The 25,619-nt window shown below is 36.7% G+C and overlaps 1 long non-coding RNA gene across 1 annotated transcript; it reads left to right on the top strand.

Annotated features, from left to right (window-relative positions):
- The first annotated feature begins 2,112 nt into the window (after positions 1 to 2,112).
- Positions 2,113 to 15,294, top strand: LOC141583637 (uncharacterized). The gene is made up of 3 exons (XR_012516393.1): positions 2,113 to 2,325; positions 10,052 to 10,187; positions 15,043 to 15,294. It is a non-coding gene; the product is annotated as an uncharacterized LOC141583637 (long non-coding RNA).
- Positions 15,295 to 25,619: the final 10,325 nt, after the last annotated feature.

The following is a 25,619-nucleotide window of genomic DNA, read 5'->3' as shown; positions in this document are numbered from 1 at the left end:
GTTACATTCTTTTGAATTTTTTGATCAGCCTTCCACTGAATACAATTTAGTCTGGTTCCGTGAATTTGCATTTTTACACATACAGTAGGGCAGAGGAATGGTGTGATCTTGGCCCAGCACACCCACCTCCTCCCTGGTTTAAGCGATTGTCTTGCCGCATCCTCCCCAGTAGCTGGGATTACAGGCATGCACCACCAAGCCTGGGTAATTTTTGTATTTTTAGTAGAGATGGGGTTTCTCCGTGTTTGTCAGGCGGGTCTCGATCTCCCTACCTCAGCTTATCCACCTGCTTTGGCCCCTCAAAGTGTTGGGATTATAGGCATGAGCCACTGTGCCTGGTCAGGAAGCTTATTTTGATTCTGATATTGTCAACTGTATTTCAGGTATAACTTATTTTCCTTGGAGCATTAAATACTGCATTGGTATTGTATTACAGAAATAAAACACAGATCCCTTTTTATCACCTTCTTTGCTAGTGATATTGACAACTAAATTTAGATGCATTCCAGAGTCTGGGTTTCCAGTAATTCTTAGCAATCCTCTAAAGGTAAATTGCTTTTTCTCACGAGACACAGTGACATCTAAAGTCGCATTGATTGTCCTGCCACTTTTGTTTCTCTAGTTTCATCGATTACTTCAAAGCATCTTTGGGGGGATAACTTTGAGTAACCCTTTTAACTTTTCAGTATTAGAAAGCATCATCATGAAACATTGAATAATTGTGGTCACAAATTCCCTTTACAGTCTTTCTTTGAATATTTTTTTCCAGTGGCAAATATTTGCTTTTGTTGTATTGTAGCTAAAAGGAATGCTGGGAAACAAAACAAAGACAGGCATTCATTATAATAGGTGATTCAGTCACAATCAATTGCTATTTTAATTTTTTTTTAAGTTATACTTTTGAAAACGTCCTGCTGTAAATTGAAATAGTGTCCAAAATCTGAAGTCTTTCCTTGGTTCTAAGGTGACCAGATTTCCTAGAAAGTGAACCACACCACAAAAAAAAAATATGTGATAAATATGTTTACATGGATGTGTTATTTTAACATAAATCTTGTAAAATAGGCATTTCATTGAAATTACATATGTTTGCATAAATTACTTTGCAGCATCATGAATGCCCTTGTTTTGAAAAGTAGGAGTAGTTAGTGTCAATTACTGCTTCTTATTAGTACAAATAAGTAAGGAGATATTTTTAAAAATTACAATTTTTAAATAAAGGTTTTATTTTAAATTAGTTTTAGAATCACACCAAAATTGTGAGGAAAATGCAGATTTCCTGTGTAGACCCGAACTAGTTTCCCCTCGTATAAACATATCAACATGTATGAGATGTGTTGTTAACTATATATATATATATATATATATATATATATATATATATATATATATATATATATATATTTGAGATGGAGTCTTTCTTGCTCTGTAACCCAGGTTGGAGTGCAATGACACGATACTGGCTCATTGCACCCTCCACCTCCCATGTTTAAGCGATTCTCCTGCTTCAGCCTCCCAAGCAGCTGGGATTACAGGTGCCCACCAGCCCGCGTGGCTAATTTTTTGTATTTTTAGTAGAGACGGGTTTCGCCATGTTGGCCAGGCTGGTCTGGAACTCTGACCTCAGAATATTTACCCGTCTAAGCCTTTGAAAGATGTGGGGTGACAGGCATGAGCCACCATGTCCTGCCTACTATCAGTATATTTGCTTCGGTTAGGTATCTGTTCAGATATTTACCCAGTTTTAAAATCACGTATGTGTTTTGTCATTATCTTCTCACATCTCTCTTTTCTTTTTGTTCTCTGCATACAGTTTTGCACAGTAGAATACTTAGTTTTATGAAGTCCGTTATCAATATTTTCATGAATTGGCATTTGATGTTTTGTGTTACAAGTCAACACCAAACTCAACGTCATATAGATTTTCTTTTAGATTTTTTATAGTTTTGCATTTAAAATTACAGTCTCTGGACTATTTTGAGTAGGTTTTTGTTTTTCTTAATTTGTGTATATATTCATTTGATTCTACATGGCTTCCAAAGTCTTCCATCACCGTCTTTGGGAAGGAATGGCTACAGTGGGCTTCATTTTGGTTTGAATTTCTAAAATTATTACATTGAGTAAACTCAATATTGAATTTTATAGGTATTTCAGGACAGCCAGGCGGGGGTGCACGTCTGCTGAGAAACTGAGCAAGAGTATCTGTGCTGAGCTCTGGTGCCACCAGAGGGCGCACGAACCCACCCCTGACCAACTTCCCTCTGAGGTGCCCGAAGACTTCCTCGGGGCAGCACGACGGTGGTGTCAACTAAGTCTTGTTCATTGGTGAGTAAAAAGCTTCCTTTCCACGGCCCTGAGTGCAGAGAAGAGAGTCTTTAGAGTACTCAGCAAAGGAAGAAATTCATCTAGAAAAATGAAATCCCCAAATCCCATCATTACGACTACATCCTCATATCATTGTCAATATCCAGACACAGTGGCTGCTAAGATATGTTCTCACAGTGGCCTCTAATATAATAATCACACCGTGCCCTAACATTACTATGATATCCATACCGTACCCTAACACCAACATAATATCCACACCAATATAATATTCTAACGCTAATCTGACATCCACACTGTTGCTTCTAATGCTAATGTAATACTATCCGTATGGTTCCCTGATGTTAATGTAATATCTGCACTGTTCTCCAACACCAATATAATATGTACACTGTGCCCTAACACTAATATCCACACTGTGCAGTAAAACTAATGTGTCCACACAGCAGCCTCTAATACTACTAAGTATAATAATATCTACTAAGTGGAGTTGGTTGACATTGAGACTTTTATAAGGGTTCACAGCTTTGGATGAAGAGTAGCCTCTATAGTGGATTTTGGTGACGTCTCTGCTTTTCTGGCATAGTATTGATATGGTTGTTTTAAAAAGTAATTTACTTTTTAATAATGTCATACTTCTAGGAAACTTCCAGTAGCAGTGCAAAATATAACCTGTTTCTTTTCTTAGAGTCCCCACCAGTTATTGCTGTGCCAGATTTACAACATCCCACAAAATACTCCGGTATATTTTATCCAAAGTGTGGAAACTCTCCTAGGTTACCACCGCATAACCCCTAGATCAAGAAATCAGCATGGTTCCTACATGATAATTCAGTTCACAAACTCATTTAACTTTTACCTCTTGCCCCGCTTGGGAGTAAAATATGTTTTTGCATTCTGATCCAGTTTTCCTGACACTGTTTCCAAGACTTTCCTGCATATTTATGATCTTGACACATTTAAAGAGCATACAAGTTTTTGTTTGAACACCTGTTTTCAGGTCTTTGGGGCATATAGCTAGCAATGGAATCACTGAGTCATACGGTAAATCTACTTGCAACCATTTGAAGAAACTTCAAATTAGTTCCCAGGGCTCTTCCCTCACTTCTATCACATTCACAGAGAAGGCTTCCCTGATTATCTTATCCGCCACCAACACCGCACCCCTGCTCATGCTAGTGTGCATTACACCCACATCTGATTTTGCTTTCCTTTCCTTTCCTTTCATTTTCTTTCTTCTTTCCTTTCCTTTCCTTTCTCCTTTCCTTTCCTTTCCTTTCTCTGGTGTTTTATTTTATAAGAACACCTTATTTTATAAGGACACTAATCTCATCAGGCCAGGGCCCAACCCTATGACTTCATTTAACTTGACTGACTTCCTTAGAGACCCCATCTCTAAATACAGACACACTGTGGGGTTAGGACTTGGACATATGAATTTGTGGGAGATACCAACATTCTATCTGTAGCACATGAAAACTTTTCAGAAATGTTAAATCTTGGGATTTACCATGAAACTACTGTGTCAGAAACCCTAGGATTTGGTCTCAAATATCTCTTTCAATCAGGCTTTTCGGTGTGTCTGAGTTTGAGACCCAATAAGAGTCAATACAGGAAGTGGATGGAGGGGAGATGAAAGAAGTAGATTGTCAGCAGAACGTGGAGAACTTTGAGGCTCAAGAATGCAAAGGCTGCTCTTAGTCAGTGGGACACCTAGAAGGAGAGGAGCTAAATCATTTCTTTTGCCATCTGTTTGTGGAAGGAAGGGGAGGAAAGAAAGGAGGAGAGAAGGAAAAAAGGACGGAATTAAGAGAAAGGGAAGAAAGGAGAAAGAGAGGGAGGGAATAAGAAAGGGACAGAAGAAGGCCTTTTGGAAAACAGTTTCCCATTTCCGGTGTTTACATTCTAAATACAGTAATGGAGAAATGGATAAATATGATATATATTATGAAAATCTATAGCTCATTCCAGGGTCAAGCCAGCAAAGGAGAAAGGGGAATCAGGGTAACTTGTAGATCTGTGCAACCTCCCACTGACAAAAATGTGGACGCTCAGATAGGAAGCTGATGTGAGGCACACATTCAGTTTTATTTATTTGTGCTGATGTTAACAGGAGGACATCTAAGTGACTGTGTTTACTAAGATAGAGATATAGCTAAGAGAGTAGTCAGTTCTGAAACTACGTTCAGAAGGTGATTACTGAATCTTGTGGATTCTCTGCAAGTTTGAGGAAGGGCACACAGTGAGAGAGGATAAATAAGGTCACAGAGAAAGCGACTGTTTCAAGGAAAGCAAAGACCCAGAATGAGGGTGAAGATGAGGGCAGGGTAAATCGCAACGACATTTAAATTTTTTTGCCAGTTAGCACCTCAAAAGGCATCCCGGTCTGAGCTCTGCAGAAGGGACATGTTTGCAACTCATTGTGAGTCCTCTGGGTGAATCACTGACTGTGCCTATGAACAGGACCAACTGGCCAAAACTGTGAATTGTGATGACCACCACTGTTGTTAGGCTGAACCCTTGTTAAACAGGATAGTGGTTTTCAGTACCAGCTAAAAGAATTTTAAAATGTTGACCATTTATATTATTTAAGTAATGTGCTACCATTTATAGTCATTTATATGACATTAATATACCATTTATATCACATATGCCATTAAGTAAAATAAAGTCAACATTTATATTACTGAAGCAATGTGCTACAGAAACCCTAAAGGGGTTTCTGTAACATTAAATTGATGGCTCTCTAGTGCAGTCCAGAATCACCTGTAGGGCGTGTTGGGCCACAGATTGCTGGTTTCCACTCAGAGTTTCTTATTCAGTAGGTCTGGGTGGGGTCTGAGAATCTGCATTTATAATAAGTTCTCAGACACAACTGATGCTGCTGGTTCGGGAACCACAATATGAGAACTATGGTTAAGCCTCACGTCACAGCATTCCTCTAGCAAGAGCCACCTGTGCTAATTCAGGGTAACTTGTTGGCTGCAAACTGTAACCATACGCAACTTCTTTAGCAATATAAACCTCTAGATAAAAGAAACACTCGACAGTCATAGTAGAAACATATATGGTCAATGAAATATCTTTTTTCCAAATGGGAACATGTGTCTTACAGCCTCAAAAGAATATTTTCACCTAGACTGCACTAAAGTAACAAGATAAATCTGAAAGTAAAACTTAAAATGGCCTTTATGAACAGAAACACTTTGACACCTCAGGTAAAGGGCTACATATTTCCCTCTCTATTTTCATATCTTAGCTTTAAGATGAAATGACATTGTCATTTTACTTATAATAGGAGAACCTACGAATAGGAGAACTTAAATAACATTGTCATTTGACTTAAAACAGGACAACCTAGAAACTTGATTCCCGCTTATTAGTGCAAACCAAAGGGGTTATTTCCAAATATTTTCAGTTTAGTTTTTGTTCATGTGTAATATAAATGATTTAAAAGCCAGGTTTCGGGGAAAGCTGCCATAAATGTGTTTAATAGTTGCTGCCTCAGCATCCATTTTCAGACCTGACCTAAGTTGTCTGAAGCCCAGTCTCACTGTATCCCCTCCGATCTGGGTAACCCTCCCCCTCCCTAAGTGGTCGTGATGCGGCCCATCCCGCTGAGTCAGAACCCACCCATCACACAGCTGCTGGTCATGATAAAACCTAATGGTCGACACCAGAGCCCTGTAAATAAGCCCAGCTCCACGTGTTCTCTTAAATCAGCAAAGCCACACCCTCACAGGAAAGCCCGAGAAGAAAGCTTCAGGCCCTCCCTCTGCTCTCTGGTTCCTCACGGCCTTCAGACTGCCCCTCGGGCTCCAGACGCTCCCCGACCTTCTCCAGGATGTGTAAGTTAGAGATTTCTTCTGTTCCTGTGTTTTGGTGTTGCCTCCTCCTTGTGCCTTACCTGACTGACACCCCAGAGCCTGCCTTTCCTCCTGGCCAGGGCTCTCCTGGAGATGGGCTGGCTTCTGGCCTCCTTTAAAGAGAGACCTCGACCAAATTAGAGAGAAACCTAAATAAATAAATCACAACAGAAAGCTTGGTTTTTTACTTAAAATCCATATTTATAACATAAAATGTGTTTATGCTAGATTTAGAACACACTAGGCCTGTTCTAGCTCTAAATTGCACTGCTATCTTGTAGTATGCAGTTATTCCTCATTTTATTTTCCACTTGAAGTCATTGTATTTCCTCAGTTTATAAACACCTTGAATTCTTGAGCTGAAAAGACAGGGTAACTTGATAGGGCATCTCCCTTAGGAACCATAACCCCCAATGCAGAACAAATTAAATGTGCAAAACTGTGAGCACCATGTCCTATGTTATTAAAGATAGAATATAATGCTGAAAGGCAAGAAAGTCTTTATGAAGAAGTTTAAAGGAGTAGAAGAATGGACAGATGAACTGGAAATGGAAAGATCAGTTTTCCTTTCCTTTAGGAGTAAGCCCCTTTGGAAACTAGCTGGTAAATGTCACAGTCCCTTTAGATGGCAAGGTTAGTGAATACTAAGAAAACACTAGGGTACAAGTGTTCATCACGCAAAGCACACCTGTAATATTTCATCTGGTCTCTCAGTGACCCTAGAAGAAACAAGAGATGTTTTCAGATGAGGAGATTGGGCTTCAGGGTGAAATTAGGAGACTGGTAAGACTCACAGAGAGAGTCAGTGGTGGAACGGAGTTCAGATCCACATTCTTCCAACTGCAAGCACAGGGCATTTTCCACTAATCAGTGCACTAACCCAAGAAATCTAATTTTTCCAAACATTTAAAATGATGCTATGGCCATCTGAGTAAAACCACTTTTGGCCTCTACTTCTGATTCCTCATTACCAGCCTACCATTGTTTATCTGATATGGGCAGCAGAATTAAGATGTAATGAAGTCTAACAGAACCCCTCATTACCTGTGTAGATACAGTAGTAACAGAGATGGTGATATCGTTTGAATGTTTGGGCCCTTCAAGTCTCATGTTGAAATGTGATCCCCAGTGTTGGAGGTAGGGCCTGCTGGGAGGGAGGTGTTGGCTCATCGGGCAGATCCTTCCTGAATGGCTTGGTGCCCTCCTCACAGTAATGGCTGAATTCCTGCTCTCTTCACTCACTGAGATCTGGTTGTTAAAGTGTGATACTGCCCCCGTCTCTCTCTTGCTTCCTCTCTCACTATGTTAGATGCCAGCTCCCCTTTGCCTTCTGCCATGGTTGTAAGCTCCCTGAGGTCTCACAAGAAGCAGATGCTGGTGCCATGCTTCTTGGACAGTCTGCACAACCATGAGTCTAATCACCCTCATTTCCCTATAAATTACCCAGCCTCAGGTATCCCTTTATTACAGCAATGCAAATTGGACTAATACAGATGAAGAGATAAAGTATTAATTTAGAAGATGTTTATATACATATATATATAAATATATATATATATATATACATATACATATGCATATATATGTATATATGTATATATGTTTAACATTCTCACTGAGACTGGGAGGTGTTAGAGACACATAATTGAAAACGAAATCTCCCCCCAACCAAGAAAACTTCTCCACGAAGGTAGAAGAGAAAGAAATACTATTTTTACACTTTAATTTCCGGGGTACATGTGCAGAACGTGCATTTTGTTACATAGGTATCCACACGTCTTGGTGCTTTGCTGCATCTGATCCTCCCATCAACTACACTAGGTATTTCTCGTGTTATCCCTTCCCAATCCCCCTACCCCTGCCTGTTCCTCCCCACCCCTCCCCCACCACCCACAAGCCCCAGTGTGTGATGTTCCCCTCCCTGTGTCCATGTGGTCTCATTGTTCACCATCCACTTATATTTTAGAAAAAAATATTATGTTTTAAGTTCTGCAATACATATGGAGATCATGTAGGCTTGTTCAATAGGTATACACATGCCATGGTGGTTGTTACTTCATCCATTGCCCCGTCATCTACATTAGGTATTTCTCCTAATGCTATCCCTCCCCAATTCGCCCACACCCTGCTATTCCTCCCCTAGCCCCTCAACCCCTGGGCCCCAGTGTGTGATGTTCCCCTACCTGTTTCTGTGTGTTCTCATTATTCAGCACCCACTTATGAGTGAGAACATGCAATGTTGGGTTTTCTGTTCTTGTGTCAGTTTGCTGAGAATGATGGTTTTCAGCTTCATCCATGTTCCAGCAAAGGACATGAAGTTATTTTTTATGGCTGCACAGTATTCCATGGTGTATGTGTGACATATTTTCCTTGTCCAGTCTATCTATGATGGGCATTTGGGTTAGTTCAGAGTCCTTGCTATGGTAAACAGTGCCACAATAAACATACGTGTACACGTGTCTTTATAATTGAAAGTGTTATAATCCTTTGGGTACATATCTAATAATGGGATTCCTGGGTCCAACAATATTTCTATTTCTAGATCCTGAAGGAATCACCACACTGTCTTCCACAATGGTTGAACAATTTACACTCTCAACAGCAGTGTAAAAGCATTCCTGTTTCTCCACATTGTCTCCAACATCTGTTGTCTCCAGATTTTTTAATGATTGCCATTCTAATTGGCATGAGATGGTACCTCAAAGTGGTTTTGATATGCATTTCTCTAGTTGTCAGTGATGATGAGCTTTTTTTTTCATGTTTGTTGGCTGCATGAATGTCTTCTTTTGAAAAGTGTCTCTTCATCTCTGTCACAAAATTTTTTGCCCATTCTTTTGGTTGCCAGTTCACTCTAATGCTAATTTCTTTTGCTGTGCAGAAGTTCTTAAGTTTAGATCTCATTTGTCTGTTTTGGCTTCTGTTGCCATTGCTTTTGCTGTTTTAGTCATGAAGTCCTTGCCTATGCTTATGTCCAGAATGGTACTGCCTAGGTTTTTTACGGTGTTAGGTCTTATGTTTAAATCTTGAATCCATCCAGAGTTGATTTTTATATAAGGTGCAAGGAAGGGATCCAGTTTCAGCTTTCTGCATGTGGCTAGCCAGTTTTCCAACACCATTTGTTACCTAGGGTATCCTTTCCCCATGGCTTGTTTTTGTCAGGTTTGTCAAAGATCAGACAGTTGTAGCTGTGTGGTGTTACTTTCGAGGCCTCTGTTCTGTCCCGTTGGTCTACATTGGTACCAGTACCACGGTGTTTTTATTACTGTGGCCTTGTAGTACAGTTTGAAGTCAGGTAGTATGATGTCTCCATAATTGTGTGCTTAGGATTGTCTTGGCTATGTAGGTTCTCTTTTGGTTCCGTATAAAGCTGAAGGTGTTTGTTTTCCAATTCTGTGAAGAAAGTCATTGGTAGCTTATGGGGATAGCATTGAATATGTAAATTATTTTGGGCAGTATGGTCATTTTCACAATATCGATTCCTCCTGACCATGAGTATGAGATGTTTTTATATCTGTTTCTGTCCTCTCTTATTTTCTTAAGCAGTGGTTTGTCCTTCTTTTTGAAGAGGTCCTTCACATGTTTTGTTAGTTGTATTTCTAGGTATTTTATTCTCTTTGTAGCAACTGTGAATGGGAGGTCACTCATGATTTGGCTCTCTGTGTGTCTGTTGCTGATGTACAGGAATGCTCATAATTTTTGCACATTGTTTTTGTATCCTGAGACTTTGCTGAAGTTGCTTATCAACTTAAGGAGATTTGGGCTGAGACAATGGGGTCTTTTAAATATACAATCATGTCATCTGCAAATAGAGACAATTTGACTTCCTCTTTTTCTAATTGAATAACCTTTATTTCTTTTAGCATGAAACCAAAGTGAGATGCACTTCTCAGGAAATCAGCTCAGCAGTTGCAAAGACAGAAAAAAAAATAAATAAAAAACAACTCTCACCTTTTTATATAAAAAGCAGATACAACCTTTAACATACAAATTCTCAAGGTAAGCAATAACTTGTCCTCAAGGGGACTTTACAGTCCCATTTGTCACACACCTTTCATTTTAAACGTTCTTAGCAATTGGGGTAACCGTCTCTGTTAGACAATTGGCTTTTCCAAAGAAAAAATAAACTTCTTATGTCTTTATAAAAGGAGGTTGTCTTGCAACTTGGAGTAAGATACCTGCGGAACTTACCCTCCCAGCCTCCTACTGAACCTGAGAAATGGAGGTGTTATCTTCCTTGATAATTTTCAAAGTGATGATTCCCAGGCTTTCAGAACAGCATCTTTGGGTCTTAAAACTAATGAGACTAAGTTATCTTTTAAGAATATTTACATACATTTCAATATGAGAAAGATGTACAAGCTTTCTAAAATAAACGCCCTAAGCAAAAGGTGCTTCTTTTCTTATTTTTAACATGGAGAATATATGAGTCAGTTAGTAATTATAGGCTTCTAACAAAATACTACAGATTGGGTAAGTTAAACAACAGATATTTATTTCCTCACTGTTCTTGAGGCCCAAAGTCTAAGACAAAGGTGCCAGTGGGGTTGGCTTTTGGTGAGACTGCTCTTCCTATCTTGGAGACAGTTACCTTTTCACTCCCTCCCATGTGGCCTTTTCCCCATGCACAGGGAGAGAGATCTCTTGTGTCTCTTTCTCCTCTTAGAAGAACACCAGTCTTATCATACTGAAGCCCAATCCTTGTCATCTCATCTAACCTTAATTAACTCTTTAAAGGCCCTCTCTTCCAATAAAGTCACACTGGAGGGTAGGACTTCCACATGCAAATTTAGTGTGGGGCACAATTCAGTCCTTTACATAGAGTCGAGCTTCTTATTTTTAGTTGGCCTTTGTCCTTATGGGAATAGCAAGCCAGGCTGAGTCCTTCTCATCATGGGGCATGTATTGGAAGAAGAGATGATGAAAAGCAAGTACATTTATCACTTGCAAGTAATAATCAAGGAAAGAAACAGTGATGAGTGAAGGCCCTTGGCTCAAGGATGAGAAGATACCTGTGAGCTCCTAGTTAGCCAGGTAGTAAATCAAGCATTCCTGATGATTGGGAAAGAATGGAGCTAGAAAAACCAATTCAGGAAAGCAGAATCATCTAGATAGTCAGTGATATAACTAAGTCGTATATACTATTTAGGCCATCGATCAATAATTTATCAACATTCCACTTACATATTAGCTCATTTGTTTATGCACTCAACATTTAATCACCCCTAGATTCATTGTACACATCAGTATGGCTGAAAACTACCCAGATAATTTTTTCCTTCCTGCAATCACTTACTACCACTGTAGATTTTATGAAACTATTAATCAGGTTTGAACTTAGATTTCAATTTCAAGCTGTTGTCATGTTGATTTTACACAAAGAATTATGAGGTGACATGTCAGAATTCTCTTCCTACCAGTACAGTTCACAAAACCCATGAAACATTTATATGGCTTGAAGCATCATATGTGCTCAGTTTATGGTGAGAAAACAGTTATCTGCATATCTTCCCAGTTTTAAAAAAACAACCATCAACTAATTGAAAAAGCATAACTCACTCAAAATAACGGAAAGATGGTCTAAATAAATTTACAAGATTATGTAGTCTGATAACATCCACAGATAGATAGTAAACTTACATCGAAGGAGTTTGGGATGAGTCTTCACTCATGAAGTACTGAGTTTCAGAACTCAGTACTTCCCTATTCTCAATGTATGGCCATTCTATTGGTAGGGTGGATTTTCATCACTGGAAGCAGATGTTACACTGCTCCTCCCCTCAGGCAATCTGGCTTAGAGGAAGGCAAGTGAAGGCCAGATGAGACTGAGCCTGCACCCAGCTCCCCATGCCCATCCAACCCTCTGATTCTCTACCCTGCGCATCTTGAAGTCAAGTTAGGTATGTTTTAATGACTGTGTCATAGTTTAAAGAGATGAAAGCGATGATGATTCATTGTGCATTTGTTAAACCAAGTTTCAGACATGATTAACGTGGGCCCTGGACACCAAGCATGGGTGAATTATTTTAGTCTCAGGAAGACAGGTTTTGTAATGTATTTTGTATTAGGCAGAATGAGAAAGTAGAGAGATTGGAGAGTCCTAGATAAGCTGATAGAGAATGGGTAGGACCCCACTGGCACCTTCTCACCCTTCTCCTGACCAGCAGACTGCTGGTTAATCACGGCTTTGTTCTCGCCTAGCTTCCTACGTGGTTCATCAGTGGCAGTGAGGCACAATGCATTATCTGCTGAAACACAAAGAAAATGCTGATGCATTTCACATTTATTTCCTCAAGTCAATTGAACTTTCCCCTAAAATACGGTCACATTATTAATTACTTTAAATCTTGTCTTTGCCACATATTATGTGTAACATTGAGTAAGCAATTTAACTTTTCTACGTCTCATTCCCTCATCTGTAAAATGAGGTTGACAATAGTGTCCCCTGAGGGTGGTTGGTGAGAATATTAAATAAATCAATATATGTAAACCTCTTAGAACCATGCCTAGTGCATAACAAATACTTCATAGAAAGATTCTTTGTTATTTTATTTTATTTTCCACAAGTTATTGGGGTGTGCAGGTGGTATTTGGTTACATGAGTAAATTCTTTAGTAATGTGTGAGATCCTAGTGCACCCATCGCCTGAGCAGTATACACGGCATTGTATTTGTTGCTTTTGTCCCTTGTGCCTCCCCCCCACCACCAAGTCATCGAAGTCCACTGTGTCATTCTTAAGCCTTTGTGTACTCATAGCTTAGTTCCCGCATATCAGTGAGAACATACAATATTTGGTTTTCCATTCTCGAGTCGCTTCACTAGAATAAGTCACTAATCTCATCTAGGTTATGGCAAATGCTGCTAATTTATTCCTTTTTTGGCCGAGTAGTATTCCATCATGTATATGTATGCCAGTTTCTTTATCCACTCATTTATTGATGGGTATTTGGGTTGGTCCCATGATTTTGCAGTCGTGAATTGTGTTGCTATAAACATGCATGTGCAAGTATCTTTTCTCAAATAATGACTTTTTTTCTGAGTAGATATCCAGTAGTGGTATTGCTTGATCAAATGGTAATTCTACTTTTAGTTCTTTAAGGAACTCCACCCTGTTTTCCGTAGTGGCCGTACTAGTTTATATTTCTTCTAGCAGTGTAGAAGTGTTCCCTAATTGCCACAACCGTGCCAACATCTACTGTTGTTGTTGTTGTTGTTGTTGTTTTTACATTCTTTGATTATGACCATTCTTGCAGGAGTAAGGTGGTATTGCATTGTTGTTTTGATTTACATTTCCCACATCATTAGTGATGTTGAGCATTTATTAAATTATTTGCTAGCCATTTGTATGTCTTCTTTGGAGAATTGTCTATTCATGTCTTAGCCCACTTTTGGATGGGGTTGATTGAATTTTTCTTACTGATTTGTTTGAGTTTGTTGTGGATTCTGGATATGAGTCCTTTGTCAGAAGTATATATTGTGAACATTTTCTCTCACTCTGTGAGTTTACTGTTTATTCTGCTGAGTGTTATTTTTGCCATGCAAAAGCTCTTTAGTTATCTCTCAGCTATTTATCTTTGTTTATGTTGCAATTGCTTTTGGGTTTTTAGTCATAAAATCTTTGCCTAAGCCAATGCCTAAAAGGGTTCTTCCAGTGTTATCTTCTGGAATTTTTATAGTTTCAGGTTTTAGGTTTAAGTCTTTAATCTGTCCTGAGTTGATTTTTGTATAAGGTGAGAGATGAGGATTCAGCTTTATTCTCCTACATGTGGCTGGCCAGTTATCTCAGCACCATTTGTTGAAAAGGGTGTCCTTTCTCCACTTGATGTTTTTGCTTGCTTTACTGAAGATCAGTTGGCTGTAAGTATTTGGTTTTATTTCTGGATTTTCTATTCTGTTCCCATTGATCTACGTGCCTGTTTTTATACCAGTACCATGCTGTTTTGGTGACCATGGCCTTATAGTTTGAAATCAGGAAGTGTGATGCCTCCAGATTTGTTCCTTTTACTTAGTCGTGCTTTGGCTATGTTGGCTCTTGTTTGTTTCCATATGAATTTTAGAACTGCTTTTCTTGAACTCCCGACCTCAGGTGATCCACCCGCCTTGGCCTCCAAAATGCTCGGATTACAGGCATGAGCCACCATGCCTGGCCTTAGAACTATTTTTCTAACTCTGTGAAGAATGATGGTAAAATTTTGATGGGAATTGCATCGTGTTTATACATTGCATGTATTTGTACATTGCAGTATGCTCATTTTTACAATATTGATTCTACCCATCCAGGGCCATGTGATGTGTTTTCATTTCTTTGTGTCATCTATGTTTTCTTTCATCCGTGTTATGTAGTTTTCCTACTAGAGGTCTGTCCACCCTTTTGTTAGATATATTCCTAAGTATTTTTTTTTTTCTGTAACACTTAAAGCGGGGACCGTTTTAGCTGTGTGTTTTGAAAAAGTTGTGTGCTCTTCAAAGAGAAAGCTACTTTTGCTGTGACTTTGGGTTCGAGGGGAAATGGGAGTCCTCTTCAGTCAGCAGGGATGACACCTGAGTCCTTTGCAGTCCTCTTGTCTGCCTCTGAGGCTGAAATGAGAGTGGTCCCTGTCATCATGAGCCATGTCTGAAAGAATTATTCACATTTCGTACGAGAATAGACGGGTGAAATAGCGAAAGGTGTGTCTTCCTTTGGAGCATGGACGGGTTCAAAGCCCACCTCATACCACTAAGTATTTTGCTGAACACGAGCAGTTGTGTGTGCGGCCAGTGTTTGGGTGTTTTTTGTGTCACTCTGTGTGTGTGTGTGTGTTTGTCTGTGTTTCTGTCTCCATTCCTAAGCAGCAAATCATTTTTCCTCTTTTAGCATGTTACTCAGAACCGTGGATGTAGCCCAGCACTCCAGAAAACACAATCCATGTATGGTTGAAGGAATTTTTCTTGATGATGAGTGAGAGGGTGGTGACTGAAATCAGTTCATTTCCCATTGACCACTGAGGCCACATCTCTCAGGTGAGAAGCAAAGTGAGAATTTGAACCAGGCACATTCTCCCTAGAGACAATGGGCCCAAGACACGTCCGATGGAATCTAATGTCTTTTCATGTTGACATCAATCCCTTCAAGCTCTCGTTAAGCCATTGAAGTGTCACATTGGGCCTGGGGGAGGCAGTGCACCATGTGGAATTACACGTCTTAAGATTTGGATTTGATTTCCAGCCCTCTGCCAGTCAGTCTGCCAGGCACTTTCAAGTGACAAGACTTAGGCGAGTCCCTTTCTGTCTCTGTTTCCCAATTCCTTCACAGTGATTTATGTGGGCCTTGAGGCCCACTGGGAAAAGATCCCTCTTCCAGCTCAGTGCCTGCTTTCTTGATTTGACTTGTCAATCTGGAGTTGAATACACCTTTGGTTTTGGATTGACTCTATTACCTCTCCTAGAAATTAACACAAAAAATGACAGTTGATTGACAAGATGAGAAGCAGTTTTCCAGAATTCAAATAGAACTTAATCCTTTCTTACTAAAAGAATGCTCAACTCAAGGGGACACAGATCACTCGTTTTGACTTCATGAGCTATGGGAGGTAGAGACAACTTTTTAAAAATACACAGCTAAAACTGTCTGTGCTTTGAATGCTAGACAAGTTTCTCAGAATAAACAGGTAAAGTGGTCCCCGCTTTAAGTGTTTAAGTATTTGTATTTTTGAAAATAACACAGCTTGGTGATGTATTTGTATTAATTTCAAAGATACAGCTAAGGGTTGTATTTGCATTTTGGAAAATAACACAGCTTGGGTGGTGTATTTGTATTATTTTCAAAGAAACAGCTAAGGGATGTATTTGTATTTTTGAAAATAACACAGGGAGGGGGTGTATTTGTATTATTTTCTAAGATACAGCTAAGGGTTGTATTTGTATTTTTGAAAATAACACAGCTTGGGGGTGTATTTGTATTATTTTCCAAGATACAGCTAAGGGATGTATTTGTATTTTTGAAAATAACACAGCTAGGGGGTGTATTTGTATTATTTTCCGAGATAGAGCTAAGGTTTGTATTTGTATTTTTGAAAATAACACAGCTTCGGGGTGTATTTGTATTATTTTCCAAGATACAGCTAAGGGTTGTATTTGTAATTTTGAAAATAACACAGATTGGTGGTGTATTTGAATTATTTTCCAAGATAGAGCTAAGCGTTGCATTTGTATGTTTGAAAATAATGCAGATTGGGGGTGTATTTGTATTATTTTCCAAGATACAGCTAAGGGTTGTATTTGTATTTTTGAAAATAACACATCCTGGGGGGGTACGTGTATTATTTTCAAAGATACAGCTAAGGGTTGTATTTGTATTTTTGAAAATAACACAGCCTGAGGGGATATTTGTATTATTTTCAAAAATACAGCTAAGGGTTGTATTTGTATTTTTGAAAATAACACAGCCAGTGGGAGTATTTGTATTATTTTCAAAGATACAGCTAAGGACTGTATTTGTATTTTTGAATATAACAGAGCCTGGGGGTATTTGTATTATTTTCAAATATACATCTAAGTGTTGTATTTGTATTTTTGAAAATAACACAGCCTAGGTGGGTATTTGTATTATTTTCAAAGATACAGCTAAGGGTTTTATTTGTATTTTTGAAAATAACACAGCCTAGGGGTGTATTTGTATTATTTTCCAAGATACAGCTTAGGGCTGTATTTGTATTTTTGAAAATAACAGAGCCTGGGGGTGCATTTGATTTATTTTCCAAGATACAGCTAAGGGTTGTATTTGTATTTTTGAAAATAACACAGCCTGGGGGTGTATTTGTATTATTTTCCAAGATAGAGCTAAGGGTACTATTTGTATTTTTGAAAATAAGACAGCCTGGGGGTGTATTTGTATTATTTTCAAAGACACAGCTAAGGCTTGTATTTGTATTTTTGAAAATAACACAGCCAGGGGGTGTATTTGTATTATTTTCCAAGATACAGCTAAGGGATGTATTTTTATTTTTGAAAAAAAACACAACCTGGGGGTGTATTTGTATTATTTTCCAAGACACAGCTAAGGGTTGTATTTGTATTTTTGAAAATAACAGAGCCTGGGGGTGTATTTGTATTATTTTCCGAGATACAGCTAAGGGTGGTATTTGTATTTTTGAAAATAACACAGCCTGGAGGTGTATTTGTATTATTTTCCAAGATACAGCTAAGGGTTGTATTTGTATTTCTGAAAATACCACAGATTGGGGGTGTATTTGTATTATTTTCAGAGATACAGCTAAGGGTTGTATTTGTGTTTTTGAAAATAACACAGCTTGGAGGTGTTTTTGTATTATTTTCCAAGATACAGCTAAGGTTTGTATTTCCATTTTTCAAAATAACACAGATTGGGGGTGTATTTGTATTATTTTCTGAGATACAGCTAAGGGTTGTATTTGTATTTTTGAAAATAACACAGCTTGAAGGTGTATCTGTATTATCTTCCAAGATACAGCTAAGGGTTGTATTTGTATTTTTGAAAATAACACAGCTTGGGGGTGTATTTGTATTATTTTCCAAGATACAGCTAAGGGTTGTATTTGTATTTTTGACAATAAAACAGCTTGGGGGTGTATTTGTATTATTTTCCAAGATACAGCTAAGGGTTGTATTTGTATTTTTGACAATTACACAGCTTGGGGGTGTATTTGTATTATTTTCCAAGATACAGCTGAGGGTTGTATTTGTATTTTTGAAAATAACACAGCTTGGGGGAGTATTTGTATTATTTTCCAAGATACAGCTGAGGGTTGTATTTGTATTTTTGAAAATAACACAGCTTGGGGGTGTATTTGTATTATTTTCCAAGATACAGCTAAGGTTTGTATTTGTATTTTTGAAAATAACGCATCTTTGGGGTGTATTTGTAGTATTTTCCAAGATACAGCTAAGAGATGTATTTGTATTTTTGAAAATAACACAGCTTGGGGCTGTATTTGTATTATTTTCAAAGATACAGCTAAGGGTTTTATTTGCATTTTTGAAAATAACACAGCTTGAAGGTGTATCTGTATTATTTTCCAAGATACAGGTAAGGGTTGTATTTGTATTTTTGAAAATAACACAGCTTGGGTGTGTATCTGTATTATTTGCCAAGATACGGCTAAGGGTTGTATTTGTATTTTTGAAAATAACACAGCTTGGGAATGTATCTGTATTATTTTTCAAGATATGGCTAAGGGTTGTATTTGTGTTTTTGAAAATAACACAGTTTGGAGGTGTATTTGTATTATTTTCCGAGATACAGATAAGGGTTGTATTTGAATTTTTGAAAATAACGCAGTTTGGGGGTGTATTTGTTTTATTTTCTGAGATACAGGTAAGGGTTGTATTTGTATTTTTGAAAATAACACAGATTGGGGGTGTTTTTGTATTATTTTCTGATATATAGCTCAGGGTTGTATTTGTATTTTTGAAAATAACACAGCTTGGGGGTGTATTTGTATTATTTTCCGAGATACGGGTAAGCGCTTTATTTGTATTTTTGAAAATAACCGAGCTTGTGGGTGTATTTGTATTATTTTCAGAGACACAGCTATGGGCTGTATTTGTATTTTTGAATATAACACAGCTTGGGGTTGTTTTTGTATTATTTTCCGATATACAGCTCAGGGTTGTATTTGTATTTTTGAAAATAACGGAGCCTGGGGGTGTATTTGTATTATTTTCAGAGGTACAGCTAAGGGTTTTATTTGTATTTTTGAAAATAACCGAGCTTGGGTGTGTGTTTGTATTATTTTCCGAGATACAGCTGAGGGTTGTATTTGTATTTTTGAAAATAACCGAGCTTGTGGGTGTATTTGTATTATTTTCCGAGACACAGCTAAGGGCTGTATTTGTATTTTTGAAAATAACACAGCTTGGGGATGTATTTGTATTTTTTTCCGAGATACAGCTAATGGTTATATTTGTATTTTTGAAAATAACAAAGCTTGGGTGTGTATTTGTGTAATTTTCCAAGATAAAGCTAAGGTTTGTATTTGTATTTTGGAAAATAACACAGCTTGCGGGTGTATTTGTATTATTTTCCGAGATACAGCTAAGGGATGTATTTGTATTTTTGAAAATAACACAACTTGGGGGTGTATTTGTATTATTTTCCGAGATACTGCTAAGGGTTTTATTTGTATTTTTGAAAATAACACAGCTTGGGGGTGTATTTGTATTATTTTCCGAGATACAGCTCACGGTTGTATTTGTATTTTTGAAAATAACACAGTTTTTGGGTGTATTTGTATTATTTTCCGAGATACAGCTAAGCATTGTATTTGTATTTTTGAAAATAACACAGCTTGGGGGTGTATTGTATTATTTTCCGAGATACAGCTGACGGTTGTATTTGTATTTTTGAAAATAACACAGCTTGTGTGTGTATTCGTAGTATTTTCCGAGATACAGCTAACGGTTGTATTTGTATTTTTGAAAATAACACAACTTGGGGGTGTATTTGTATTATTTTCCGAGATACAGCTAAGGGTGGTATTTGTATTTTTGAAAATAACACATATTTGGGGTGTATTTGTACTATTTTCTGAGATACAGCTAAGGGTTGTATTTGTATTTTTGAAAATAACAGAGCTTGTAGGTGTATTTGTATTATTTTCCGAGATACAGCTAAGGGTAGTATTTGTATTTTTGAAAATAACACAGATTGGGGGTGTTTTTGTATTATTTTCCGAGATACAGCTCATAGTTGTATTTGTATTTTTGAAAATAACACAGCTTGGGTTTGTATTTGTATTATTTTCCAAGTTACAGCTCAGGGTTGTATTGCTTTTTTGAAAATAACACAGCTTGGGGGTGTATTTGTATTATTTTCCGAGATACAGCTAAGGGTTGTATTTGTATTTTTGAAATTAACGCAGCTTGGGGGTGTATATGTATTATTTCCCGAGTTACAGCTAAGGGTTTTATTTGAATTTTTGAAAATAACATAGCTTGGGGGTGTATTTGTATTATTTTCCAATTTAAAGCTATGGGTTGTATTTGTATTTTTGAAAATAACACAGCTTGGGGGTGAATTTGTAATATTTTCCGAGACAAAGCTAAAAGTTATATTTCTATTTTTGAAAATAACACTGCTTGTGGGTGTATTTGTATTATTTTCTGAGATACCGCTAAGGGTTGTATTTGTATTTTTGAAGATAACATAGCTTGGGGGTGTATTTGTATTATTTTCCGAGATACAGCTATGGGTTGTATTTGTATTTTTGAAAATAACACAGCTTGGGGGTGTTTTTGTATTATTTTTCGAGATACAGCTCAGGTTTGTATTTGTATTTTTGAGAATAACACAGGTTTGGGGTGTATTTGTATTATTTTCCGAGTTACAGCTCACGGTTGTATTTGTATTTTTGAAAATAACGAAGCTTTGGTGTGTATTTGTATTATTTTCCGAGATACAGCTAAGGGTTTTATTTTTATTTTTAAAAATAACACAGCTTGAGGGTGTATTTGTAGTATTTTCCGAGATACAGCTATGGGTTCTATTTGTATTTTTGAAAATAACGCAGCTTGTCGGTGTATGTGTATTATTATCTGAGATACAGCTCAGCGTTGTATTTATATTTTTGAAAATATCACAGCTTGGGGGTGTGTTTATATTATTTTCCGAGATACAGCTAAGGGTTGTATTTGTATTTTGGAAAATAACACAGCTTGGGGGTGTATTTGTATTATTTTCCGAGATACACCTAAGGGTTGTATTTGTATTTTTGAAAATAACCGAGCTTGGGGGTGTATTTGTATTATTTTCCGAGATACAGCTAAGGTCTTTATTTGTATTTTTGAAAATAACACAGCTTGGGGGTGTATATGTATTATTTTCCGTGTTACAGCTAAGGGTTTTATTTGTATTTTTCAAAATAACAGAGGTTGGAGGTGTATTTGTATTATTTTCCGAGATACAGCTAAGCTCTGTATTTGTATTTTTGAAAATAACACAGCTTGGGGGTGTATATGTATTATTTTCCGAGTTACAGATAAGGGTTTTATTTGTATTTTTGAAAATAACAGAGGTTTGGGGGTTTATTTGTATTATTTTCAAAGTTAAAACTATGGGTTGTATTTGTATTTTTGAAAAAAACGCAGCTTGGGTGTGTATTTGTATTATTTTCCAAGATAAAGCTAAGGTTTGTATTTGTATTTTGGAAAATAACACAGCTTGGGGGTGTATTTGTATTATTTTCCGAGATACAGCTAAGGGATGTATTTGTATTTTTGAAAATAACAAAGTTTTGGGGTGTATTTGTATTATTTTCTGATATACAGCTAAGGGCTGTATTTGTATTTTTGAAAATAACACAACTTGGGGGTGTATTTGTATTATTTTCCGAGATACATCTAAGGGTTGTATTTGTGTTTTTGAAAATAACACAACTGGGAGGTGTATTTTATTATTTTCCGAGATACAGCTAAGGGTTGTATTTGTATATTGGAAAATAACACAGCTTGTGGGTGTATTTGTATTATTTTCAGAGATACAGCTCAGGGTTGTATTTGTATTTTTGATAATAACACAGTTTTGGGGTGTATTTGTATTATTTTCCGAGATACAGCTAACGGTTGTGTTTGTATTTTTGAAAATAACACAGCTTGGGGGTATATTTGTATTATTTTCGGAGACACTGCTAAGGGTTGTATTTGTATTTTTTAAAATAACACAGCTTTTGGGTGTATTTGTATTATTTTCCGAGATACAGCTAAGGATTGTATGTGTGTTTTTGAAAATAACACAGCTTGGGGGTGTATTTGTATTATTTTCAAAGATACAGCTAAGGGTTGTATTTGCATTTTTGAAAATAACATATCTTGTGGGTGTACTTGTATTATTTTCCGAGATACAGCAATCGGTTGTATTTGTATTTTTGAAAATAACACAGATTGTGGTTGTATTTGTATTATTTTCTGGGATACAGCTAAGGGTTGTATTTGTTTTTTTGTAAATAACACAGCTTGGGGGTGTTTTTGTATTATTTTCCGAGATACAGCTCTGGTTTGTATTTATATTTTTGAAAATAACACATCTTGGGGGTGTATTTGTATTATTTTCCGAGTTACAGCTCAGGGTTGTATATGTATTTTTGAAAATAACACAGCTTGGGGGTGTATTTGTATTATTTTCCGCGATACAGCTCAGGGTTGTATTTTTATTTTGAAAAATAACACAGCTTGGGGGTGTATTTGTATTATTTTCCGAGATACAGCTAAGTGTTGTATTTGTATTTTTGAAAATAACACAGCTCGGTGGTGTATTTGTTTTGTTTTCCGAGTTACAGCTCACGGTTGTATATGTATTTTTGAAAATAACACAGCTTGGGGGTGTATTTGTATTATTTTGCAAGGTGCATCAATGGGTTGTATTTGTATTTTTGAAAATAACACTGCTTGGGGGTGTATTTGTATTATTTTCCGAGATTCAGCTCAGGGTTGTATTTGTGTTTTGCAAAATAACACAGCTTGTGGGTGTATTTGTATTATTTTCCGAGATACAGGTAAGGGTTGTATTTGTATTTTTAAAAATAAACGAGCTTGGGGGTGTATTTGTATTATTTTCTGAGATAGAACTAAGGGCTGTATTTGTATTTTTGAAAATAACACAGCTTGGGGTTTATTTGTATTATTTTCCGAGATACAGCGTTGGGTTGTATTTGTATTTTTGAAAATAACAGAGCTTGGGTGTTTATTTGTATTTTCCGAGATACAGCTAAGGGTTGTATTTGTATTTTTGAAAATAACGCAGCTTGGGGGTGTATTTTTATTGTTTTCCTAGATACATCTAAGGTTTGTATTTGTATTTTTGAAAACAACTTACCTTTGGGGTATATATTTATTATTTTCCGAGATACAGCTAAGGGTTGTATTTTTATTTTGAAAATAACGCAGCTGGGTGGTGTATTTGTATTACTTTCTTAGATACAGATAAGGTTTGTATTTATATTTTGGAAAATATCACAGCTTTGGGGTGTATTTGTATTATTTTCCGACATACAGCTAAGGGCTGTATTTGTATTTTGGAAAATAACACACCTTGGGGGAGTATTTGTATTATTTTCCTAGATACAGTTAAGGGTTGTATTTGTATTTTTGAAAATAACACAGCCTGTGGGTGTATTTGTATTATGTTCCGAGATACAGCTAAGGGTTTTATTTGTTTTTTTGAAAATAACGCAGCTTGGGGGTGTATTTGTATTATTTCCCGACATACAGCTCAGGGTTGTATTTGTATTTTTGAAAACAACTTACCTTTGGGGTATATATTAATTATTTTACGAGTTACAGCTAAGGGTTTTATTTGTATTTTTGAAAATAACAGAGGTTGGGGGTGTATTTGTATTATTTTCCAAGTTAAAGCTATGGGTTATATTTGTATTTTTGAAAATAACACAGCTTGGTGTTGAATTTGTAATATTTTCCGAGACACAGCTAAAGGTTATATTTCTATTTTTGAAAATAACACTGCTTGTGGGTGTATTTGTATTATTTTCTGAGATACAGCTAAGGGTTGTATTTGTATTTTTGAAAATAACACAGCTCGGTGGTGTATTTGTTTTGTTTTCCGAGTTAAAGCTCACGGTTGTATTTGTATTTTTGAAAATAACACAGCTTGGGGGTGTATTTGTATTATTTTCCAAGGTACATCTATGGGTTGTATTTGTATTTTTGAAAATAACACTGCTTGGGGGTGTATTTGTATTATTTTCCGAGATACAGCTCAGGGTTGTATTTGTATTTTGCAAAATAACACAGCTTGGGGGTGAACTTTTAATATATCCGGAGATACAGCTAAGGTTTGTATTTTTATTTTTGAGAATAACGGAGATTTTTTGGTGTATTTGTATTATTTTCCGAGATACAGCTAAGGGTTGTATTTGTATTTTTTAAAACAACGCAGCTAGGGGGTGTATTTGTATTACTTTCCCGGACATAGATATGGTTTGTATTTATATTTTGGAAAATAACACTGCTTGGGGGTGTATTTGTATTATTTTCCGATATACATCTAAGGGCTGTATTTGTATTTTTGAAAATAATGCAAATTGAGGGTGTATTTGTATTATGTTCCGAGATAGAGCTAAGGGTTGTATTTGTATTTTTCAAAATAAAACAGCTTGGGCGTGTATTTTTATTATTTTCCGAGGTACACCTAAGGTTTGTATTTCTATTTTGGAAAATAACACAGCTTGTGGGTGTATTTGTATTATTTTCCGAGATACAGCTCAGCGTTGCATTTGTATTTTTGAAAATAATACAGCTTGGGGGTGTATTTGTATTATTTTACAAGATACAGCTAAGGGTTGTATTTGTATTTTTGAAAATAACCGAGCATGGGGGTGTATTTTTATTATTTTCCGAGATACACCTAAGGGTTGTATTTCTATTTTGGAACATAACACAGCTTGTGGGTGTATTTGTATTATTTTCCGAGATACATCTCAGGGTTGTATTTGTATTTTTGAAAATAATACAGCTTGGGGGTGTATTTGTATTATTTTCCGAGATACAACTAAGGGTTTTATTTGTATATTTGAAAATAACCGAGCTTGGGGTGTATTTGTATTATTTTCCGAGATACAGCTAAGGGCTGTATTTGCATTTTTGAAAATAACACAGCTTGGAGGTGAATAATTATTATTTTCCGAGATACAGCTAAGGGTTGTATTTGTATTTTTGAAAATAACAGAGCATGGGGGTGTATTTGTATTATTTTCCGAGATACAGCTAAGGGTTGTATTTGTATTTTTGAAAATAACACAGCATGGGGGTGTATTTGTATTATTTTCTGAGATACAGCAAAGGGTTGTATTTGTAGTTTTGAAAATAACCGAGCTTGGGGGAGTATTTGTATTATTTTCCGAGATAGAGCTAAGGGCTGTATTTGTATTTTTGAAAATAACACAGCTTGGGGGTGTATATGTATTATTTTTCGAGATACAGCTAAGGGTTGTATTTGTATTTTAGAAAATAACAGAGCTTGGGGGTGTATTTGTATTATTTTCCAACATACAGCTATGGGTTGTATTTGTATTTTTGAAAATAACACACCTTGTGGGTGTATTTGTGTTATTATCCGAGATACAGCTCAGGGTTGTGTTTGTATTTTGGAAAATAACACAGCTTGGGGATGTATCTATATTTTTTTCCAAGATACAGCTATGGGTTGTATTTGTATTTTTGAAAATAACACAGCTTGTCGGTGTATTTGTATTCTTTTCTGAGATACAGCTAAGGGTTGAATTTTTATTTTTGAAAATAACGCAGCTTGGTGGTGTATTTGTATTATTTTCCGAGATACAGCTAAAGGATGTGTTTGTATTTTTGAAAATAACACATCTTGGGGGTGTATTTGTATTATATTCCGAGATACAGCTAAGGGTTGTATTTGTATTTTGGAAAATAACACAGATTGGGGGTGTATTT

Source organism: Saimiri boliviensis, chromosome 2 (genome assembly GCF_048565385.1).
Source record: "Saimiri boliviensis isolate mSaiBol1 chromosome 2, mSaiBol1.pri, whole genome shotgun sequence".
Classification (NCBI taxonomy): domain Eukaryota; kingdom Metazoa; phylum Chordata; class Mammalia; order Primates; family Cebidae; genus Saimiri; species Saimiri boliviensis.
The sequence above is the reverse complement of the archived record's forward strand: the minus strand, read 5'-3'. Positions and strand labels throughout refer to the sequence as shown.